General features: G+C 39.3%; 1 protein-coding gene across 7 annotated transcripts in view; it reads right to left on the bottom strand.

The window, feature by feature from the left end:
- RAPGEF2 (Rap guanine nucleotide exchange factor 2) overlaps positions 1-22,504 on the bottom strand; it is a 249,602-nt gene that overhangs the window by 175,691 nt on the left and 51,407 nt on the right. The gene's annotated exons all lie outside the window — the stretch shown is intronic.

Below are 22,504 nucleotides of genomic sequence, written 5' to 3' on the forward strand. Positions count from 1 at the left end.
AAAACAAAAGTATTTTAAGAAACTTATAAAATTATCCTTTTTTGTCTTAAAATAAGAGCTCTATTGAGATAGAATTCACATACTTTTTTTTTTTTCTTCCCCAGGAGGCAACAGCTGTGCTGGGTCACTGCACACAACGCAGCGGAGGCCATGTGTACGATCCTCCCCTGCCCTCTGGGCTCATACCCACTGTCCCCTCCTCACTCCAGAGGGAAGGAGCGACAGGAAGTGGCTATGGGTGGGCAGGTTCAGAACCCAAGAGAGCAGGGTTGGTGGGCAGGGAGTGGGGGTCTGCTGCCCTCCTCTGACAGGGCAGCTGGGTAAACTATAACTCAAAATTTGGCATTTTTTAAAGTTTTATTTAAGTAACCTCTACACCCAACGTGGGTCTCAAACTCAAAACCCCGAGATCAAGAGTCACATGCTCTTCCAGGTAAGCCAGCCAGGTGACCCTCAAAATGCATCATTTTAAAGCGAGTAATTTGGCGGTTTGTGTATAATCATCATCACTAATTTCAGAACACTTCAACACCCCCAAAAAGTAACTCTATACCCATGAACAGTCATTCACCATTTCCCCTACCCCCAACTCCTGGCAACCACTAATCTACTTTGTTTCTATGGATTTGACTATTATGAACATTTCACATAAATAGAATCTAACAATGGAATGTTAGATTGTGTCTGGCTTCTTTCACTTAGCACAGTATTTACAAGGTTCACTTATGTTGTAAACATGTATCACTGCTCTCCTTTGTATTGCCAAATAATATTCCATTGTGGAGATGTATCGTATTATTTATCCATTCATCAGTTGGTGAGTATTTGGATTTTTTCTGCTTCATGGATGCAATTAACAATGCTGTTATGAGCTTTCATGTGTAAGTTTTTGTTTAAACACCTGTTTTCAGTTCTCATGGGTATACATACACTTATGAGTGGAACCGTTGGCTCATATAGTAACTCTACGTTTAGCTTTTTAAGAAAGTGTCAAATTGTTTTTCTTAAATGGCTGCATCATTTATAATTCCATCAGCAATGTATAAGGGCTCCAATTTCTCCACATACATCATTGTCAACACTTGTTATTGTGTGTCTTTTTAACTTTAGCCCTCCTATTTGGAGTGTTATCTAATTGTGGTGTTGATTTGCATTTCCCTAATGACCAAGGATGCTGAGCATTTTTCATGTGTTTTTTGCTCATTTATGTAACTTATTTGGATAAATATTCAATTTCTCTGTTCAATTTTTAGTTGGGTTGTCTTTTTATTATTGAATTTTAAGAATTCTTTGTATCCTAGATAGAAGGCCTTTATCACAGATATAATTTGCAAATATTTTCTCCCATTCTACAGGCTTTGTATTTTTTCATTTTCTTAGATGGTGCTTTTATCTTTAAGTTTATTTATTTTGAGAGAGAGAGAAAGAAAAAAAGAGAGAGAGAGGGAGTGCACAGTATACGAGCAGGGGAGGAACAGAGAGAGAGGATCCCATGCAGGCTCTGCACTGTCAGCATGGGGCTCAAACCCACAAACCAGAGCTGAAACCAAGAGTCAGACACTTAACTGAGCCACCCAGGTGCCCCTAGATGGTGCCTTTAGAAGCACAAAGTTAATTAATTTTAATGAAGTCCAATTTATTTTTTCTTTTGTTGCATATGCTTTTAGAGTCATATGTAATAGGGCGCCTGGGTGGCTCAGTCAGTTAGCGTCCCACTTCAGCTCAGGTCACGATCCCACAGCTCATGAGTCCGAGCCCCGTGTCAGGTTCTGTGCTGACAGCTCAGAACCTGGAGCCTGCTTCAGGTCCTGTGACTGTCTCTCTCTCTCTCTCTCTCTCTCTCTCTGTCTCTCTCTCTCTCTCTCTCTCTCTGCCCCTCCCCTGCTCATGCTCTGTCTCTCTGTCTCCCAAAAATAAACATTAAAAACTTTTTTGAAAAAGAGTTCTATGTAAGAAACCATTACTTAATCCAAGGTCACAAAGATTTACTAATACATTTTCTTCTAAGAGTTCTTACATCCACGATTCATTTCTGAGTTATTTTTTGCATTTGAGTTAAGTATCCAACTTTGTTCTTTGGTATGTGGATATCCATCTGTCCCACTACCCTGTGTGGAAAAGACTATTCACTCCCCCATCAAATTGTATTAGTACCTTTGTTAAAGATCAATTGACCACAAATACAAGTGCTTGTGGACTCTCAGTTTTATTCCATCGGTCCATATGTCTATCTTTATGCCAGAACCACGCTGTCTTGTTTATGTAGCTCTGTAGTAAGTTTTGTAGCAACTTTTAAAATCAGAAATTATCAGGGTTCCAACCTTTTTCTCCTTTTTTCAAGATTGTTTGGCCTTGTTTGGGTGTCTTGCATTTCCATATGAATTTTAGAATCATTTGTCAATCCACAAAAAAAAAAACAAAAACCTTTTTTTTTAATCTGCTGAAATTGTAAGAAGGATTGTGTAAGAAGGATTGAGTCTGTAGGTCAGTTAAGGTAGTACTGCCACCTTAACAGTATTGAGTCCCCCATTCCATGACAGGGATGTTTCGCCATATACGTAGGTCTTCCTTAATTTCTTTCCACAATGTTTTTTTACTTTTCAGTATTCAAGTCTTGTGCTACTTTGGTTTGATTCAATCCTCTCTTTTAATTAAGAAAAAATTTCTGTAGCCTTAGAAATACCTTTCAGAACAATTCAAACTATATGTGCAGTTAAATTTCATATATTAAAAGCACAGATAGGAGCGCCTGGGTGGCACAGTCGGTTAAGCGTCCGACTTCAGCCAGGTCATGATCTCGCGGTCCGGGAGTTCAAGCCCCGCGTCAGGCTCTGGGCTGATGGCTCAGAGCCTGGAGCCTGTTTCCAATTCTGTGTCTCCCTCTCTCTGACCCTCCCCCGTTCATGCTCTGTCTCTCTCTGTCCCAAAAATAAATAAACGTTGAAAAAAAAAATTTTTTAAAGCACAGATAAGGGACAGTGATAACAACTAGAGAAGAAATTCAGAAACTTGAAGAAGATACTAAGGAAGTTTTCGGCCTAAAATATTTTATTGTAATCCTTAAAACAATACTGTGATATGGGGGGGGGGGGGGAGAAATAATCTTACTGATAACTTTAAATTGTCACCATTTAAATTGTCACATCATCTAGTTAACAACGTTTGCATTCCTTGAGAGCTTGTTTGGAGGTTCTAGCAGGGGAGCGCAGCTACTCGTATACCCTTGACGAAAGAACGCTCCTCCTCTATCGGGGAAGGTCGTCCTCTTCCAGAGCACGCAGCTTCAGGAGGGATGCACTTGGAGCGGTGAGGGAGGAAGGGGACACCCGCCTAGCCTGCCAGACCAGTGGAATCAACCCTGGCGATCAATGGGGTGACAGATGTCGAAGCCAGATCACCCTCACATCCCAAAGTTTGCATTCCTAAAGCTAATAAATTCCTTCTTCAGATGCAATCAGACTCAAATCATAATATTCTATTTGCATATAGGGAAAAATCAATAAAAAATGCCCTGATGAGTTTCTTTAATATCTATAGTAAAAGGTCTTTCTGAGCAATCCTAAAAAGTTCATTCTATTTTAGATATTATAAATATATGTGCTACTTGCAGTCATTGAATAGTACAGAAAGACTCCCCCTGCCCCCCTCCCCCATTTCCGAAGCGCTTATATTCTGAATCTAATAGTAAAGTCTTACATATTTTTCACTGAAGTACCTATCAACCTCGGGTTAGGACCTGTCCAAGCCATAAAACACTCTTGTCTAAAAAGCAAACAGACAAGACTATTCACATTCATTTAACAATCACCAAGCAAATAAATTTACAATGACAAAAAAAAAAAAAAGTATATTGGGAAAGCAGCAGAAAGAAATACTTTTTTTTTTTTTTTTTTAAGCTGGAGAAGGAAGAAGTCTAGAAGAAACATGATAGAAGCAAGAATTTGGAAGCTTAGAAATAGAATGGAGGGGAAAAACAGCCTTAAGCCTTAAAAGATAATAGGTCTTGAATAACTGAGTCTCTTCTTCAAACCAAGCAAAATCAAAGTAGAAGAACACATCCCTTAATGAAAGGGCACTTTATTAATCTGTTGCTTTTCAACATTGTAGTTTCATAGTTGTGCAGGGGTCACATTCCTGAATAAGTTATGTCACACCCATTACATGTGTCAGTAATGCAACAACTTTTGAGTATGAATGTATAACCTCTATGACTATACAAAATATATTTAAGAACAATAACTACCACATTATTTAAGGCAATATGTATAATTATAACCTGCAAATGAAATAAGATTGCTTATTAGTTAATAAAATTGTAGAGAACAGTGATGTATATGCTCAACTATAAGTCACTGACATAAGTAAATGGATCAGAAACTTGTTACTTAGCCTGAATAGAAAACTCTGAGTGTGAAGAAAAGACTGCATTATATCACCACCTCATGACCAAATAAAAAAGTATTTCTCTTTCTGTATGTATGTCACTGCATAAATAAAACATCTGCAGCTCACATAATCATGATGCTTTCTGGGGAGTAACTTGAAACGTGTCACTCAAGCAATACACTATCAGGGAATCCTATGCAACTGTTTCATGTGAGGATTTCAGATATGTAACGAGCCTATAAACTTCTTGAATTGAATTCAATTCTTGAAATGAATACAACGATTATGTCCAGAGTTTCTTCTATTATTCTTAAAATAAACCATCTCAAAAGAAACTTGTTTTAAATGGCTTATGCCACAAGGAGCTGGTAAACTCAAGGAGCAGACATCATTATTATACATGAAGCTGTTAAATGGAAGGCAGTATTATCTAGCTTGAATTAGAGGACTCTACAGATACATTCTATCTAAACTTGAGATCTCTTCATTGTAACTAACAGAAGGAATGGTAAGAAATGATGTCCAGACGGCAGGCAGCAATCAAGTCAATGTGATGTTTCACTGTGCAATATGGACACAACCATCACGGATTTGGGTAGGTAGGAAAAGCAGAAAAGAAAAGGAAAAGGCATCAGGAATACTCTGCTCTTGGACTCTGAGGAATGAAACACTGACTAGAGATGAACAAAAGAAATACAAAAGGAAGGAAGGACTATGGCTACATTTTTCTTCAATACAGGGTCCAGCAGCCAAACGTTAGGCTTACCGATGATCAGGGATTGCAAGTAAGGTAAATAACACTGAAAGATAAAAACGAAGACAAGCTCTCTTATTTTCTCCTAGGAGCAAAATGGACTGAGCAATATTTTGAAATAGGCAAATATGGCCTTCTGAATCTTCCCAGGCAGTTTTTTCTACCATCTCTCCAGGTGTCCAATGATCTCACGTTACCCCAAGCCCCATTTTGAAGCATCAATACTCTGGTCTAAAAATTAAAGGCCTAAAATTAAAATTAAATCTGAACACAAATGCAATGGGAGTGATTGGTGGGGGCGCTTGAATCTTCTGTGAGGAACTGTCTGCCTCCATTTGCATCTTCATAGTCCAAACAAATCTGTAAATGGTACGAGATTTCAGGCAGCACAACCAAGAGAAATTAAAAATATCAGCAAAGTAGGGGAAGAAGATATGGAGGGTCATGAGAGGCCAAGTGAAGCAACCCAGCTCTGCCCAGAATCTACCTCCACCCCTTCCTTGCCCCTAGAGGTCACCCCTAAGGGCTCTGCCTTCACGTTTCACCTGTAAATTTTAACCCTCATTTCCCCTTTAATAGTTGGCCTTGACTAAAATAATCTATGAATTGGCATGGGATTGCCTTTAGCCAGCAAAGAAACAAAAAGACAAAAGGGCGAGGTGCTGAGGAAGATTAGCTCAACCTGAAATCTGCAAAGTCAGTGAAAACCAGACGTGCTTGCTGCATCACAGAGTAAGGGCTTTCTCCTAAGATAAACAAGGAAATGTATGGCCTTCAGGGAATTATATTCTTGGATTATACATTTCTTTCTCTATGCAAACAGACATTCACAGAATGAAGTTATGTTTCAACAAACTCGACTACAGAAAAACAAATGCTGGAGCATTAAATCACCGAAAGTATTCCAAGTGACATTTCTGTGAGCAAACCACAATATGCAAACTGAGAACTCCCCAACTGCACCTCCTGAGGCCAATAAAATCCACGTGACTATTACTATTTTAAAGGACCCTTAAAACATGTAAGCTATTTTTTCCCCAAAATTTTTCTAGTCTTGAATACAAACAGGATGATATTGCTCTAACCAGGAAGCAGCATTTTTTGGAACAATAAGCCTTTCCTTCTACCCTAGGAAGGACATCCTTTTTTCAAAAATAGTTGCTACTTGAAAGCAGATTCAGCAAGTGTAAAACCACAGTAGCCCATAGACAAGAACTGACAGGTCGACTGAAATGCAGTTTTCCATGAAAAGAAACAAATAAACTTTTGCCCGAAACATAAACCATGTATCAAAACCCAAAAGCATTCTCTAATTGTTCACAACCTAACCTACCCTCTTGTTCAGAGTCTATAAACACAACACAGGCCTAGTAGGAAAGAAGTCCGAGGGAAAGTTTTCTGCATCTTGGGCTCCTTCTCTAATTTCTCCTTAGAGACGCATTCGGAATATAATCAGCCTCACAGCAAATGTATAATCCATTTAAAACTAGCTTTTAATTTCACTTGTTCACCGGCATCAGGGATTTGCCAACAACTTAAAATATATTTTAATACAATCTTTGGAGATCTGAGAGAACTATTCTACCTCCTTTCCCACAATCCTCCTCCTCTCCTCTAGAGATTCTTTGCAAACAATAAAGGGAAGGGGGTTGGTGGTATTTTGCACAGCACTATGAAAAAACGTATGCAACTTTTTCCTTTAAAATGAGTTGTATATATGTTTTATATATGAAGCTATGTATTTAATTTTTTAAGTACTCTCTCCACCCACCAAGAGGCTCGAACTCACAACCCCGATATCAAGAGTTGAAAGCTCCACTGACTGAGCCAGCCAGGCATCCAGACTTCCCAGGAAGCTGTGTGTTTAAACGATAATCAGCAAGGTAGTCAAAGGGTATAACCTTCCAGTTACAAGATAAATTAAACAACAACAACAACAACAGTAAGGTTGATTCCTTTAAAAAGGCTGTATCTCAATCATCAAAGAAACTAAGGCAAAGATTGTGCTACAGTTAAGCAGGTCTATGGAGACCCGAGCAGTAAATGCCTCCAGATTTAAACACAGACAGAAAGAGAAAGGAGTACCTTGCTAAGTGACATCAGTCTGAGGACCAGAAAATATACGGATACCGATTATCCTCCCTTGCAAAGGCAAAAAGGTCATTTATCCTCATAGGCCAAAGTTCACCAGTGAGGAATTTGAGAGCTATGCCTTGAACATTATTTGTAATAAGGTTAAAAGCTAGACTATTCAAGGCTCCAACTCATGTGCACAGCCACATGGGAGAGGGGGCAGGAAGGCGGGAAGGCTGCAAGTCTCACTGTGTTTGCTGACACGACAGTGAAGCTAAAAAGCTTCATTTGGCAGTTTCTCAATCTTTGCACACTAAAATATATAAAACTGTCTAAGAAGAGGGGCGCCTGGATGGCTCAGGTCATGATCTCACAATCTGTGGGTTCAAGCCCTGCATCGGGCTCTCTACAGTCAGCACAGAGCCTGCTTTGGATCCTCTGTCTCCCGCTATCTCTGTCCCTTCCCCACTGACACTCTTTCTCTCCCTCTGTCAAAAATAAACGTTAAAAAAAAAAAAAAAACCTGGGGCATCTGGGTGGCTCAGTTGGTTAAGCGTCTGACTTGGGCTCCGGTCATGATCTCACAGTTCGTGAATTCGAGCCCCACATCGGGCTCTATGCTGTCAGCTCAGAGCCTGCTTCAGATCCTCGGTCTCCCTCTCTCTCTGCCCCTCCCCCACTTGCTCTCTCCCTCTCTCAAAAATAAACATTAAAGAAAAAAACTATCTAAAAAGGATAACAGAAAGAACATAGGTTTTAGTGTCAAATGGAGCATAGTTCACATCCTCATGCCCATCACTTTCAAGACGTGTGACCCTGGGTATGTTACAGAGACTATATTTGCAAAACAAAGTACATAATATCTACTTGGTGAGGCTGTATGGCTAAAATGATATCTAATTTCAAAACAACACTTGGCACATAGAGACCCTTGGAAAATGGTAGCTGATTTTATTAACTATGATTTTATTAACTATGATCTGAAAAAAGCACACAGTAACTACAAGAATATAAACTAAAAATATTCCTGAAATGTATATATATCAGAATTTTTACAAATTAATGCATCCTTTTCATATGTATCTCTATCCAAAAAAATCAAAATAAATAAAATGGACTATTTATAAAACATATAAAGTGTCCCTTAAATTGTCTGCTTTATAAATCCTGATTTTTATATCAGGTTTGGTGGGCAGAAGATGCCTATTATCTCTAGAGAATCCACCTGTGCACTAATCCTACCATGTCACATTCAAACCTCCTCCTTCCAAAGCTCCCCGGGACGGCTTCTGAATAAAGCTCAAACCCCAACGTCTCTTGCACCCTTTCCAAAAAAAATGACCAACAATCTTTGGGTCCCTCAAAAAGCCCCTCAAAACACACACTCCTTTTTCTCTCACCCTAGTGAAAAACATGTCTCCAAGACCCCATTTTGCACAGGCAGTGTGAGCTTCCTTTCTGAGCCACTGAAGTTCTTACTGCCTGGGTCACTCACGTGTGGCCCTTCACCCGTGCTCTGTGCAGCCACTTTACTTTCAAGGGCTTACATTTTATCTCAATTAGAGAATAAACACCTTGAACAAGGTCACTGTTCTCTTTTATTACATCTTTTTTCTCATCTGTATCAGGCAACAGACTGTGGCTGCACTAGATGCAAAGAAAGGAAAGGGCAACCTTCCTGTGGGGGTGGTGCTATTAGAGACCCTAAAGTGAATATTCCTGAGAATAATGGTGAAAGAAGGAAAGGAAGAAAATGTGTTTTCAATCTTGATGTTCAGAGCTATGGGAAACTCCTATCTGTATAGTCTGAAACAATTCTGTAAATGGCCACAAGGTGGCAGACCACACCAACAGTCCTTTCCCACAACAGGAAATCTCAGTCCTCCGTCTCAAGTGCATTGCCATTAACATATACTTAAGAGAAAGGAGTGTTTAAAGCATTCCTTAAGATCATCTGAGAAAATATGCCAAGTCCTTTCTCCTCATGCCTCTAATGAAAAGGGGAGGGGAGGGGAGGGAAGTCTATCAGCATGCCTATTAAAATCATTTAAGTCCTGGGTGGCTGAGTTGGTTAAGCATTGACTTCGGCTGAGGTCAAGATCTCAGTCTGTGATTTCAAAACCCACGTCAGGCTCTGTTCTGACAGCTCAGATTCTGTGTCTCCCTCTCTCTCTCTGCCCCTGTCTGTCTCTCTTTCTCTTTCTGTCAAAAATAAATAAACATTAAAAAAAATCATTTAATTCCAATCATCCCTAGCATCTTATTTAAAGCAGCTTCCTAGTCCTACACATCATAGTAAAGCAACAGAGGGACACCTGGGTGGATCAGTGGGTTAAGCATCTGACTCCTGATTTCAGCTCAGGTAGGATCCAGCCCTACGACAGGCTCCACGCAGACAGCCTAGACCCTACTTGAGATTCTCTCTCTCTGCCCCTCCCCTAAATTCTCTCTCTCAAAATACATAACCTAAAAAAAATTGGGGGGGGGGGGAGAGCATTTAAAACAAAAATGTCAAATCACAACACTGCTGAGATGTTTTGTGCTATCAAGTCCTTCATATCCCAGAGTTACACCATCACATACTTCAGGAACATGTAGGAAAAAAAATCCATGGTGGAGTATACGATTTTCAGTAAAATTCTTAAATATGTTATTAAATAGCAATTTCAACATCAAATCATATGACGGCTGTTTCTGAGCCTACTAATTTATACCTGAAAGGAAACAATCTCCCAGAATTGTAGTTGTATTCAAATTCACATGTTAAAACCCAGGGAAATTATATTCCTGTCATCTTTGACATGGCCTGGATATACTTCTCCAGCTTCAGGTTCCTCAGCACTGTATCTTTACCAGATGTGTGCATAAGGAATTCTGGAAGTAAAAGGTACAGATTCAAGCTCTTCTGTTTGTCTAGAATTTCCTCGGGTGTTTTCCCCTGCAGAAAGATCACTTACACCTTGGAAAAAAAGAGAGAGTTTTTGAACAGTTGCTAAATTTGAGACAAAAGTAGTTATAAAGTCACAGTCTCCTGAAGTAACCATGACAGTTGACAAGACAGACATCTAGGTTCAACGAAACACACCCTTGTCACCCCATGGCTCCTCTACTTCCAGCTGGTGCAGGAGCCTCAAGAGCAGGTGCTTCAGGGGAGAAGGTAGAAAAGTTGAAGAAGGTAGAAAATACTTTGTAAATTCTAAGAGACAGATGAAGGAGAGTCGCATCTTATCCTCATTCTCCAAGAGTCTCTTACTGAGGAAAATGCACGCGGAGTTAAAAGATAAGCAACAACAGACATCACAAGGCGGCTTTTCCAATTACTACAAGAGCAGCATGATGTAGAACAACTGAGAATGCATACTGCACCCTGTGTTCACTGTCGTATCCTATGGTGAAAAACACCCATCGCGACAATTAAGTTTCATTTGTGAAGATTAAGATTTCTCATTAGAAAAATCAACAATTTAGTTGTAACCAAAAACTCATCTTGTGCACAAGTGAGAAAAATATCAAGTGTCTAAACCAGTCCACAATTCCTGTTTTCAAGAGTCTGTATAAATATTTCCCCTTCAGTGGGGCGCCTGGGTGGCGCAGTCGGTTAAGCGTCCGACTTCAGCCAGGTCACGATCTTGCAGTCTGTGAGTTCTAGCCCCGCGTCGGGCTCTGGGCTGATGGCTCAGAGCCTGGAGCCTGCTTCCGATTCTGTGTCTCCCTCTCTCTCTGCCCCTCCCCTGTTCATGCTCTGTCTCTCTCTGTCCCAAAAATAAATTAAAAAAAAAAAAAAAAAAAAAAAAAAAGTTGAAAAAAAAAAAAAAAATATTTCCCCTTCAGAACAATGCATTACCACCAAGTCCATAGCTTCCCAGAATTCGCATCTCCTAGGCAGCAGAAACAAAATATATCTTCATTTTCAAGTAACTATCTTACTTTAATTTCTCAGAGTGCAAAATTTTGTAGTCAAATTTGAATCTCACATGTACAGATTAACACACTAGAAAATGATTTGCAGTAAATTTACTGCTAGCCTGATTTTTGCTCTCCATGATCAAGCTAGCAGGCAGTGAATGACTACCTTTTAAGTTACCATTTAAACATCTGATTAAGTGTAACAACAAAGGTCAATCAGCTGTACACAGCAAGGGTGTGCATGTGCGCGCGCACACGCGCGCGCACACACGCGCGCGCACACACACACACACACACACACACACACACACACCGCTCTAATAAAATGGTTCCTGGACTATCTTTCATTTCCATTTAAAAAAAAATTAACTAGGGGCACCCGGGTGGCATAGTCAGTTAAGTGACCAACTCTTGATCTCTGCTCAGATCAGGATCTCATGGTTCATGAGTTCCAGCCCCATTATCAGGCTCTGCACTGACAGTGCAGGAACCAGCTTGGGATTCAGTCTCTCCTATCTGCCCCTCCCCTGCTTGTGCTCTCTTTCTCGCTCTCTCAAAACAAATAAATAAACTTAAAAAAAAAAAAATCAACCAAATATACTCCCTCCTCCCCAACTCTCCTCTAACAATACACTTAAAAGCTACAGCATGGTGTTCAACTCATCTCCCACAGACAGTCTGGCTCTGGTAAACCCTGTAGAAACCTTCGGAGAGTCAGGGTGGGCAGAGGGAAGTTGACATACACCACTCCACTGAACATAAACTCTGCAACAAGGAGCCCCAGAGTCTACAAAATTCACCCTCAGGACACCTCAAGTTTCAAATACCAACTTAATTCCAGAGGCTCAACTAACAGTACTTAGTTTGAATCATTCACTATACAAATGTCAATATTCCTACAGCAGTAGAGTTTGACAGTCCTAACATAATAAAAGCAAACCAGAACAGGTCACTGAGGACACAGGCTCTTTATTGCCTCTTAGCAGAAAGGAAGAGCTTCTGAATGGAAGCAAGTTTAAATATAGAAAACTTCACTGCTGCCATTTTTCTAGGACAAAAGACAAAAATAATTTGACATCTGTTTTTCCCATCTTGAATGTTTTACTGAGGAGGCAACCACCAATATTATGCTGTTTCTCAAACTTTTCTATTTCTCAAGAGGACAGGAGAAACAAATGAGAATTCTACATATGTAATTAGAGTCTTCCAACTTTGTTAGTCAGAAAGTAACTAAATACTAAAAAAATTTTAGGTACCGCTCAAAGTTCAGATCTGTCCATAAAAGGTAAGGTGGCAGGAAGCGGGGGGGGGGGAGGGGGGGCAGTTTTAGGGGTGGCAGTGGCAGTTACAGAAAAAGAAATATATTATTCAGATACAGAAAAGAATTAGAAACATATAAATATGTATATTATACATTGTACACACATTTATATAAAACTTGAATCAAGGGCTCCACTAAAAAAGATAGCATGTCTTGCTTTCTGAAGCATCCCACCTTTCGATCATGTTTTGAACTCTGATGCTAAAATCTAACACCTTTACTTATCCTACTACAATTGTTTTACCTTCCCCAATCGTACAGGATGTACATGCATGCATGCACGACAGGTTAAATTTGTGCATGTGTACATCTGATTTATATGGTGGACTCCATGATATTCATAAACAAATAAATTCGGCCTCCACAACAGCAATACTCTGACATCAACACACACACACACACACACACACACACACACACACACACACACCCCTGAAGCCACGGGGGCATCATTACCCAGATTCTCCAGAAATCAGAAGGATGCAAAGATCTCTTCTGTGGCAACAGTGACATCCCGTGTAGTCAATTATTGCAGACAAGCCATCACAACCAGAAAGGAAGATGACAAGGAAAGGTGGGAAGGTGGCTCCCAGCTCCACATTTCCTAAAATACATGTTCACAATTTAAACGGTGTGCCACTTGAGCCAGTGTTATGAAGGGTTTCTCCACCAGCCACTGCATCCTGGAACTAGAGGATCCATGTAGGAAGAAGGAAAAGGAAGCTGTACAATTTCCCTTTCCTGGTAAAGGACAAATTTCAAAGAACAGTGAGAGGGTTCCAAATGTAGGTCCACAGGAAATTTTTGCCGAGTGAGTGGCAAGATGAGAAAATAAGGACAATGTAGTGGGACTCTTAATGAGTTAAATACATTCAATTTAAAAAGTTCTCCTTTATGTTAGGGGCTCTCTTTATGTTTGGATCATAACTATATACATATAGTTATGTATATATATATACATATGTGTGTATATATATGTGTATATATGTGTGTGTATATTTTTTTTTCTTCTTTCTTTGAAATCAAATAATCTAAGGCCAGGGTGCTGCAATGGAAGAGACATTAGTAATTCTCCAAAATTTGTCAGGCTACAAAGACCACCTGGCAACATACTTAAAATAGCATTTTAGGTGTTGTTTTTGTCTTCTTACTTAGACAATTTCTGGATTTAAAGTAAAATACAATGTTGTAACACTCTAATAGTAGACAGTCAAAGAGGAACAGCTGGATGTGAAAAGTAACAGATATTAAATACACCTCATATTCTTTGTAATACGAATGAAGACTTGTACTTCACCCAAACTTCAACACGGGTTGAGGGTAGGGAGGATCCCAAATCTGTTTAGACGGCACCCCTTCCCTTCATTCACAGTTCCCATGTATTGTCGGTATTGAATGTCCTCTTGGAGAACAGAGACTAGAACAGCATAACTCTGGTCCTCAAAGACACTGGGTCTGTTAACACCGATAAAAACATCCTCACAAACAGCTACAAAGCATAACAGAAATTCAGTTGTAAGTCATAGGTGTCAGAAGACGCGTTTTCTTACTCCCAAATTCAACAAATGCTTTCTGTCACTCTACCATTGCTGCCAGGCAGTATCAGAACTTCTGAACCGCATCACATATTTTCTTCTCCCGTAGGCTCTTGATCCTCAAACTACGTACTGAGAATTAATTAGGTGGCTCAGTCAGTTAGGCATCTGACTTTTGATTTCGGCTCAGGTCATGATCTCATGGTTCATGGGATCGGGTCCAGTGGGATCTTATTTAAAAAAAAAAAAAAATTTTTGTTCTTTAAAATAAGAGAATGAATTATACCAGAAATCTTAAATATCTAGAACCTCACTCCTTCATTTGACAAATTGTTATTGAGTACCTGTTATGAATAAGGAAAGGTGACTGGATCCCATTTTTAAGTTTATTTATTTTGAGCGAGAGAGTGCACAAGGAGGGGAGAGGGAGAGAGAGAATCCCAAGTAGGCCCCGTGCTGTCAGCACAGAGCCTGATGTAAGGCTCAAACCCACCAACCCTGTGATTATGACCTGAGCCAAAATCAAGAGTCAGATACTAACATTTAGCATCAAGTCCTTTTACCATTACAGAAAGAGTATCATTTCCAAAGGGTATGCTTATTGAGTTACTTAAATTTATTACAGCTCAATAATAAAATATTCAGTAATGCCTTAAAAGTACAAATAAATTTAACATGACTCTGGGGATAAAACCCAACTCACCAGCTATGCTAAACATGTGTGGGCCCCCGCCTTCCACTGCCCTGCACCTAGTCTGCTGTCTGTTGAAGCCAAGTGCCATCTGTAATGAACTGAGAAGAAAAAAAACAAGGGAAAACCAAGGACATAATCACTTCCTCTCCAGTCACTGGCCACTCACCGTTATTCATAGACATGGTCTGGCTATTGAATGTATTCATAAGGTCTGTGTGCTTTAAGAATATCTGTATGCACATTCTTTTGAATATTATCATTAGTAGTACTTTAGGGAGATTTGGCTTTTGAAAACATCCAACATTTACCCAGAACTAAGCCTAGTGAACAAGTTGATTATTTGAGCCTAAGCAGGCTCAAAAATAACATGCAATTTATGAAGTAAAGAGGTAGTAACTTCCTTGTAGGAATCACTAAGCAATTCCGATAATAACACCGAGTTACAGTCTAAAAATGTTTTGAACGACAGCAAAAAGGTTTTTATAAAAACTGTATTACTTGGAAAAGTAACAAATTTTAAAAATAATACTTTTTTAGACAGATAAGCCCCTGCCTTATTTTAAATTTGACTTCATTATAGCTGACCCTTTTTTGGTAGAAAAAAGTTAATACATCAAAATCAAATAACATAATTATGGAACTAAATCTACTATATTACCATCACTTGTACTTATGTGTCATTTAACCCTCCTTAACTCTAAAATACATGGCAGGTAACACTAACTGTTCTATTTCTTATTCTTCTGGAATCAACACATTGTTTCATTCATGAAAGTAAATATTAGATGCCATTGAAACAATCCACATGTAACCTGTCCAAACTGTTACTTCATCATGGCAGTGAGGATTCTACCAAACACACAGGAATTGCCCAGGAGGCCAGCTACCTTAAGAATAAAAGATTCTGTGCAAGAAATGTGAAATTCACAAAAAAGTGTGGTAGACTAGTAAACCCCTCCTCATAACCCTACTACCACCATCAAACACTCATGTTCATCCTGCCCTTAGTATTAGTATCCTGAGCAAAAATTAAATTTTTACAAATCAAAAAAGAACAGAAAACACACACACACACACACACACACACACACACACAGTAGGAGTACTTTTTGTTCATCACCTTTTTTGTCTTTTCTAAAATTGGTAAGTCATTCAAGCATAAAAAAAAAAAAAACCCCCAGCACACACCCAGATTTTTAAACTATTAACATTGTTTTCTCTGTATCATTTTCCATTCTTTCCTTAGAAATGAACAAGTTTCCCACCTTGGAAAATCTTCACCTAACCCTTCTTAAGTCCTCTACAGCAACAGCTCTGTTTCTTAGCCAAGACTGTGGAATGAGAGGTACACCCCTTTCGTCCACTTTCTCAACTATCCAGTTATTGTATAACCTTTTGGAATCTGATCTTTGCCCTTAAGTTGACTGAACGTCATTTCTCCAAGATCACCAATAATCTGTCTAAACCAAATTAATTTTCTCTTTTCCCCTGTGGGGAGCACTGTTGTAGATGCTAAGGATGCACTAGTATACAAAGCAGACAAAACGCCCAGTCCTTGTGGATATTACAGTCTAGTGGGACAGAAGAAATTGCATAAGCAAAGTGTAAAAACTGTTGGTAGTGATAAGCAAGAAGAAGAAAACATAACAAAGGGAAGGAGAGGATGAAGTGTCATGAAAGGTGGCCCGAGCTGATCACTCCCTCCCCCTTGGGTCTTCCCTGGCCCCCCTCCAGGGGCTCTGCAAGCTGCATCAAGTCTCTTCAAGGTGACTACTCAGAGGCTGGTCTCTGAACCTCATCCTTCTTAAAAGGTCCTTTCACTTAGAAATCACATCTGCTCCCAGCCTACCTTTACAAATGACCACAATCACCAGCTGATTAGTTACCATTCCAAGCTGCTGGAGCACTGCTCAAAACAGTAACTAAAATCCACACTAAATTTCCCCTACCTAAACCTTTCAATTCCTCTTCTTCTGCCACTGGTACACGTGCCCCAGCTGCTCCAGGGAAAACCCTGGGAAGTTCTCCCCAATCTAGAGCCGCTACCCATACACAGCACCTTTTTTCTCCTTTGTCACACATTTAGTTTTTTCCAATCCAGGTAAGTCCCTTGTCATACTTTGTTTTTTGTTGTTGTTGTTGTTGTTGTTGTTTCATTCTATTTTCAATGGCATGGACAGTTTCAGGCCATCCCCCTTTCATCATGCTTATCATAAGGCACTCCAAACAGTTGTTTAGGCTGTCCTGCTCCCCTGGTGAAAAGCTTCCATCGATCACCAAATTTCACGCATATCACATCTGCATTCAGTGCTGCTACACTCTGTACCCGAGGTCCTGTCCCAGCCTTCTCCCACTCTTCCTCTGCTCCATCCTCTACTCGGATGGCTCTTCTGCTCAGCAGCATGCCGTGCAAGACGCGTGCCTCCTTCTGCCTGCACATGTCCAATGCCCAATCCATCCTGATGGGCATCGCAGCTCACGCCCTCTGGGAAGCCTTTTCAGACCACTCTTACTGCTCTACCTTTCCCTAATATCCTATATATTTAGTAATCCATCATTCGTAAGTAACTTACCATATGTTCGTTTGTATTGTTGGTATTTTTTAACATATATGTGAAATAACTGTGGGAACAAGTCAATACAGGCAATACTCAATAAAGACCGTATACTCCCAGAGAGGTACCATGTCTTGTACTTCTTTATCCCTATAATCCTTAGGAAATGTCTAGAATTACTGAAATCCAGAATCTGAGTGGCAGAGGGCTCTACACCTAGTAGTTACACTAAATTTTGTAGTTTAACTATTCCTGAGACAGAGAGAGATCAACAGTGATCACACTAAGATCCCAATGCAGAAGGTAAGTAAGAAAGTGTGTCTGGTCGCTATTATCTGAAAATAAATATGTCTTTCCTCTAGAAGCACTCACCCCTCTCACCCAGCAGCCCTCCACCTCCACCACACCTCACTGCCTGAGCTTCTAAAGGGGTTGTTTGGTTTTAATTTATGTCTCTGCTCTCTTCCTTACCTCTTTAGAGCACTAATCCACGTTTGGCCAGTTCCCACTTCCTGATTATTTTTTTTCTTCAATTCTTTTGGTTTTTCTCTTTAATCCCATGATTTTTTTTTTCAAATCTAACACAATATCCATGGTTTACACAGTTTAAGTGTCTGACATGCTGAAATAGAAATACCTGTGCTTCTACTCACTCTGACATGAATTCTTCACTAATGATAACTTGAGTTTGAAAACCCTTAGGCAAAGCGAGGATACACTAAATTCTATTCATGTATACACACATAATATATAGAAAATCATCGCCAAACCCAGATTTGAACTGTATGTTTTCCTCTAAGTTAAAAACATACTGATTTTAAAATAGCAGTGGTACCAGGAAGAATTAGAACTTTGTACCAGGTGGCCTGTTCTAAATGTTCTCATCGAGGCAACACTACTTTAAACAAGACTCCTTTATAAGTCATCATTTAATTAATATCCAAGTACCTTGAGAACCAATAATAGTTCAACAAACCAGCTGGAAATCCAATATCAGATATAATTACTCACAGCTGGCTTTATTCAACTGATGTCATATTAAATAAACTTATCCCACAGACCTTTTCCCCTCCCCCCACCAGGAAAAAAAATTCCTTCAAGAAACATAGAAGGCTCTTTGTGTTGAGTTGTCTTATTTTTTTTAAGTTTGCAGAATATATTCCAATATTAAAGATTTTCAGCAAGAGCACATAGTAGTAACGATTTTCAGTAGAGCACATTGTGATTTTTTGTACTATTCTCTGGGCTTGCAATACTTCAGATCCTGGGAGCTTTGTTTTCCTTAAGACTAATATAAAAATACAATGAACATCTGTATTTTTATCTGGCATTCAGTTTACTGTTCCGATATCAAGCTCTATCTGTAATTTTTGTAGAGATGTCATGTCTCAACAGCTTAGTAATATGAATTATCAAAAATATTGGTTTCAAACCTACTATTTTTAAGACAATATTTAAAACGTTTTACTATATCGTACTACCCATGGTGTACAAAGAGTAACTTCTTTATAAACAATAACTACTACCCATTATATTCCAGGCATTGGGCTGGATGTTCTATACCTATTGTCTCTAATTTCCATAACTCCCATCTTCCAGTAGGGATAAATACCTACTAATCAGCTATCTGTTCTGGAATAATATGGCACAAATTTGAAAACAAAACAAAAATTAAGCACTTTACACAGCTCAGCAAAGTGGTGCCCAAGTCACCAGAAATGCTTCCTATCTGAAGAGATGTTAGCAAGTAAGAGGGTAGCAAGTAACAAAAGATTATACTTTCATCTTACAGTTATATCTGTAGTTATATATATAGGAAGTGCCTACACTATGGCATTAAACCTATTTACTTCTTCCCTCCCCGAGTACTCTGTCTGGAAATAATGTTACAAAAAATGACAGAAGAGACTACTGAAATGCATTTTGTAATATGCCTCGCAGGGTAGCACAGTGGGTAGGAGACTGAGCTCTGGTACCAGGCTGAGTTAAAACCCACAGCTCGGCCATGTGCATGTTTTGAACTATGGACAGAGTAACTCACTCTGAGAGTCCGTTTCATTTGAAAAATGGTGGTGAATGCTCAACCCATAAGGCTGTTGTGAGGATTAAATGAGATAATGCCAGGGGCGCCTGGGTGGCTCAGTCGGTCAAGCGGCCGACTTCGGCTCAGGTCATGATCTCGCGGTCCGTGAGTTCGAGCCCCGCGTCGGGCTCTGTGCTGACAGCTCAGAGCCTGGAGCCTGTTTCAGATTCTGTGTCTCCCTCTCTCTGACCCTCCCCCGTTCATGCTCTGTCTCTGTCTCAAAAATAAATAAACGTTAAATAAGATAATGCCAGCAAAACCCTCAGGGGCTATTTTGATAGTTGGGAGGTATAATGTACAGATATAGACAGAATATATGTGGGTTCTCTCCTCCAGGTTCATTAATATTTACAACAACCCAAATTTTAAGTGTAAAGATTTAAAAGTATGCTTCCCAGGAGGTTGAAAACTATTTTCTAATAACAATTACGACAGTTATCAAAGATGAATTTTTTCAATATAAAGACTCCCAGATTTTCAACAAACATTTTGAAATGTGTCAGAGATACATATAATGAGCAGAATGGATACCTTAAGTTTGTTGCATGCAGCCTTCTGAGGTTTCTCTCCAGAATTTTAAAATGCGTGCTTTAAAAACTTATGAAAGTTCAGAATATATTGGGGAGATAATCTAAATTACTATCTCTCTCAAAAAACAAGTCTTAATTGCCTCAATTAAGCAACCATTGTATTTCTGAAAGGTATTGCCTTCTTGATTTATTCATCAAACCTGACCACACACCAGGGATCAAATTTAACATGTATGAAGATAAGCAATTACCTATGGCTAAGATTAACAAATTATCACAATTGACATCACAATCAAAATCATTTCTTTAATTCAAAAGAACACTTTCATGAAACAAAAACTACAAGGGAACTACAAATTATATATGATGCAAACTTCTGAAAACATAATTTAACTATTTTAAAAGAAAACTACCTCCAAATAGTTAAGATTTAACCACCTGCTTTCTAAACCCAGCATCACAAAAGAAATTCATTATAATATTCAATTTTACTAATAATTTTTTACAAAATTCAACTTCACTAACAATTTTTAATTCATATTGAGCAATCTTTTTTTTTTTAATTTTAAGTGCATTTATCTGGAGAGAGACAGAGACTGCATGAGTGGGGGAGGGTAAAGGAGGTGGGGGAGGGTAAAGGAGGTGGGGGGGGGGGGGCGGGAACCCCAAGCAGGATCCACGCTGTCAGCACAGAGCTCGATACGGGGCTCAAATCAATGAACCAAGAGTTAGATGCTCAACCAGCTGAGCCACCCAGGCACCCCTGAGCAATCAATTTCTAAGAAGTTAACACATGTATCTTAAAATGTTTAGAATGCAGGGGGTCACCTGGGGGGCTGTCTGTCAAGTGTCCAACTCTTGATTTTGGCTCAGGGCAAGATCCCAAGGTTGTGGGATCAAGGCCCAAGTCAGGCTCCACATTGAGCCTGGAGCCTGCTTAGGATTCTCTCTCTCTTTCCCTTTGTCCCTCTCCCCTGCTCACTCGCTCAATCTCTCCCACATAAAAAGTGTTTAGAATGCTACACAACAATCCAATTTTATGATTATATCCAAGATTTTTTTAACCATATACATGAAACAAGGTCCTCAATCAAATTGTTACCCTTTTTTTTCCCTCTCCTCATGATTTTCTCCAGGGTAATAACATTACCTATTCAAAAACACTTATGTATTCAAAACTTATAAAGGAATTTAATTTCTAATTAGTTCCAAATACGTAATCACAAGGAATTACCAGAAAACAAAAAGTATGCCATAGGAGACATTATTGAAGAAATTGTTGCAATTTTTTAAATAATTTTTTAATGTTTATTTATTTTAAGGAGAGAGAGAGAGAGAGAGAGAGCAGGGGAGGGGAGGGGCAGAGAGAGGGGGAGACACAGAATCTGAAGCAGGTTCCAGGCTCTGAGCTGTCAGCACAGAGCCCAATGCTGGGCTGGAACTCCTGAACTGTAAGATCATGACCTGAGCCAAAGCTGGAGTCTTAACCGAATGAGCCACCCAAGTGCCCCAGAAATTGTTGCAATATTTTTAACTTTTAACTCTCAATATGGATAAGTAAACTCCACTTGAATATTAATTCCTGCCTTGTACCTGAAAAGTTTTATTGTGAAAAGAGAAAAAGGAGATGATTTACCAGACTGCATGGATAGAGCCTGCATTACAAATTCACTTAAATCAAGTCTACTTCTTTTTGGACCCAGTACTTTAAAGCACAGACTAGCAAGGATGCCTGGGTGGCTCAGTTAGCTAAGCATCTGACTTTGGCTCAGGTGAGTTGTGAGTTCGAGCCCCACATCGGGCTCTACGCTGACAGTGAGGAGCCTGCTTCTCTCTCTTATCTCCCTCCCTCTCTCTTCCCCTCCCTCACGATTGCATGTGCACAGGCTCTCTTTCTCAAAAATAAGTAAACAAAAAATAAATAAATAAAGCACAGACTGGCATGCTGTTAGCATGTTTTCATCCATGTTGTTTGTTGCACATAGAAAAAGGTAAACTGCATACTGCATTAACTTAAGGATGTAACCAACTCTAGTCTAAGCTCTCTGGGCTTCAATGCAGTTGATTTGAAGTAGACTTTCTTCACATGTGTGCTACTGAAATAAATTAAATGAACACCCTGTAGCCATAGTCCCAACACCATCAAGGATATTCCTGTCCTAAGAGGGGGACTTTAAAATCAAAGAGGATGTTTGAGGCTTTGTTCCACCATTTACCATGAGCAAGTTCCTCAATTTTCCTCATCCATAAAATGAGGATAAAAATAGAAGTATGTTCTTCATTGGGTTTGAAATGATTAAACTTGCTTAAATATTAGCTATCATTAAGATCTCACATAGAAGCATGATTATCAGTTATTGACAGGAAGTAGCAGGGAAGAATCAATTGGTAAAAGGTACATTTCATAGGATAAATAACAAGTTAGACGTGTCCATCTATGATATACCGGACATAACGAAAGACTTTTTTATAAAGTCTTTTACACAACTAGAATGCTAACGTAAAGCTGAACAAAGACAGTTTCTTGATGAAAACCTAATAAACTAAAAAATAATGTGAGTGTCCAATTAATATGACTCCAATGCCACATTTCATACTTAGATAATAGAGCTAAAATGGATGCTCTTCTTTACAGATTAATAAAAGCTGTGTTGGAAGGACAGCGAT

Source organism: Prionailurus viverrinus, chromosome B1 (genome assembly GCF_022837055.1).
Source record: "Prionailurus viverrinus isolate Anna chromosome B1, UM_Priviv_1.0, whole genome shotgun sequence".
In the NCBI taxonomy this organism is placed as follows: Eukaryota; Metazoa; Chordata; class Mammalia; order Carnivora; family Felidae; genus Prionailurus; species Prionailurus viverrinus.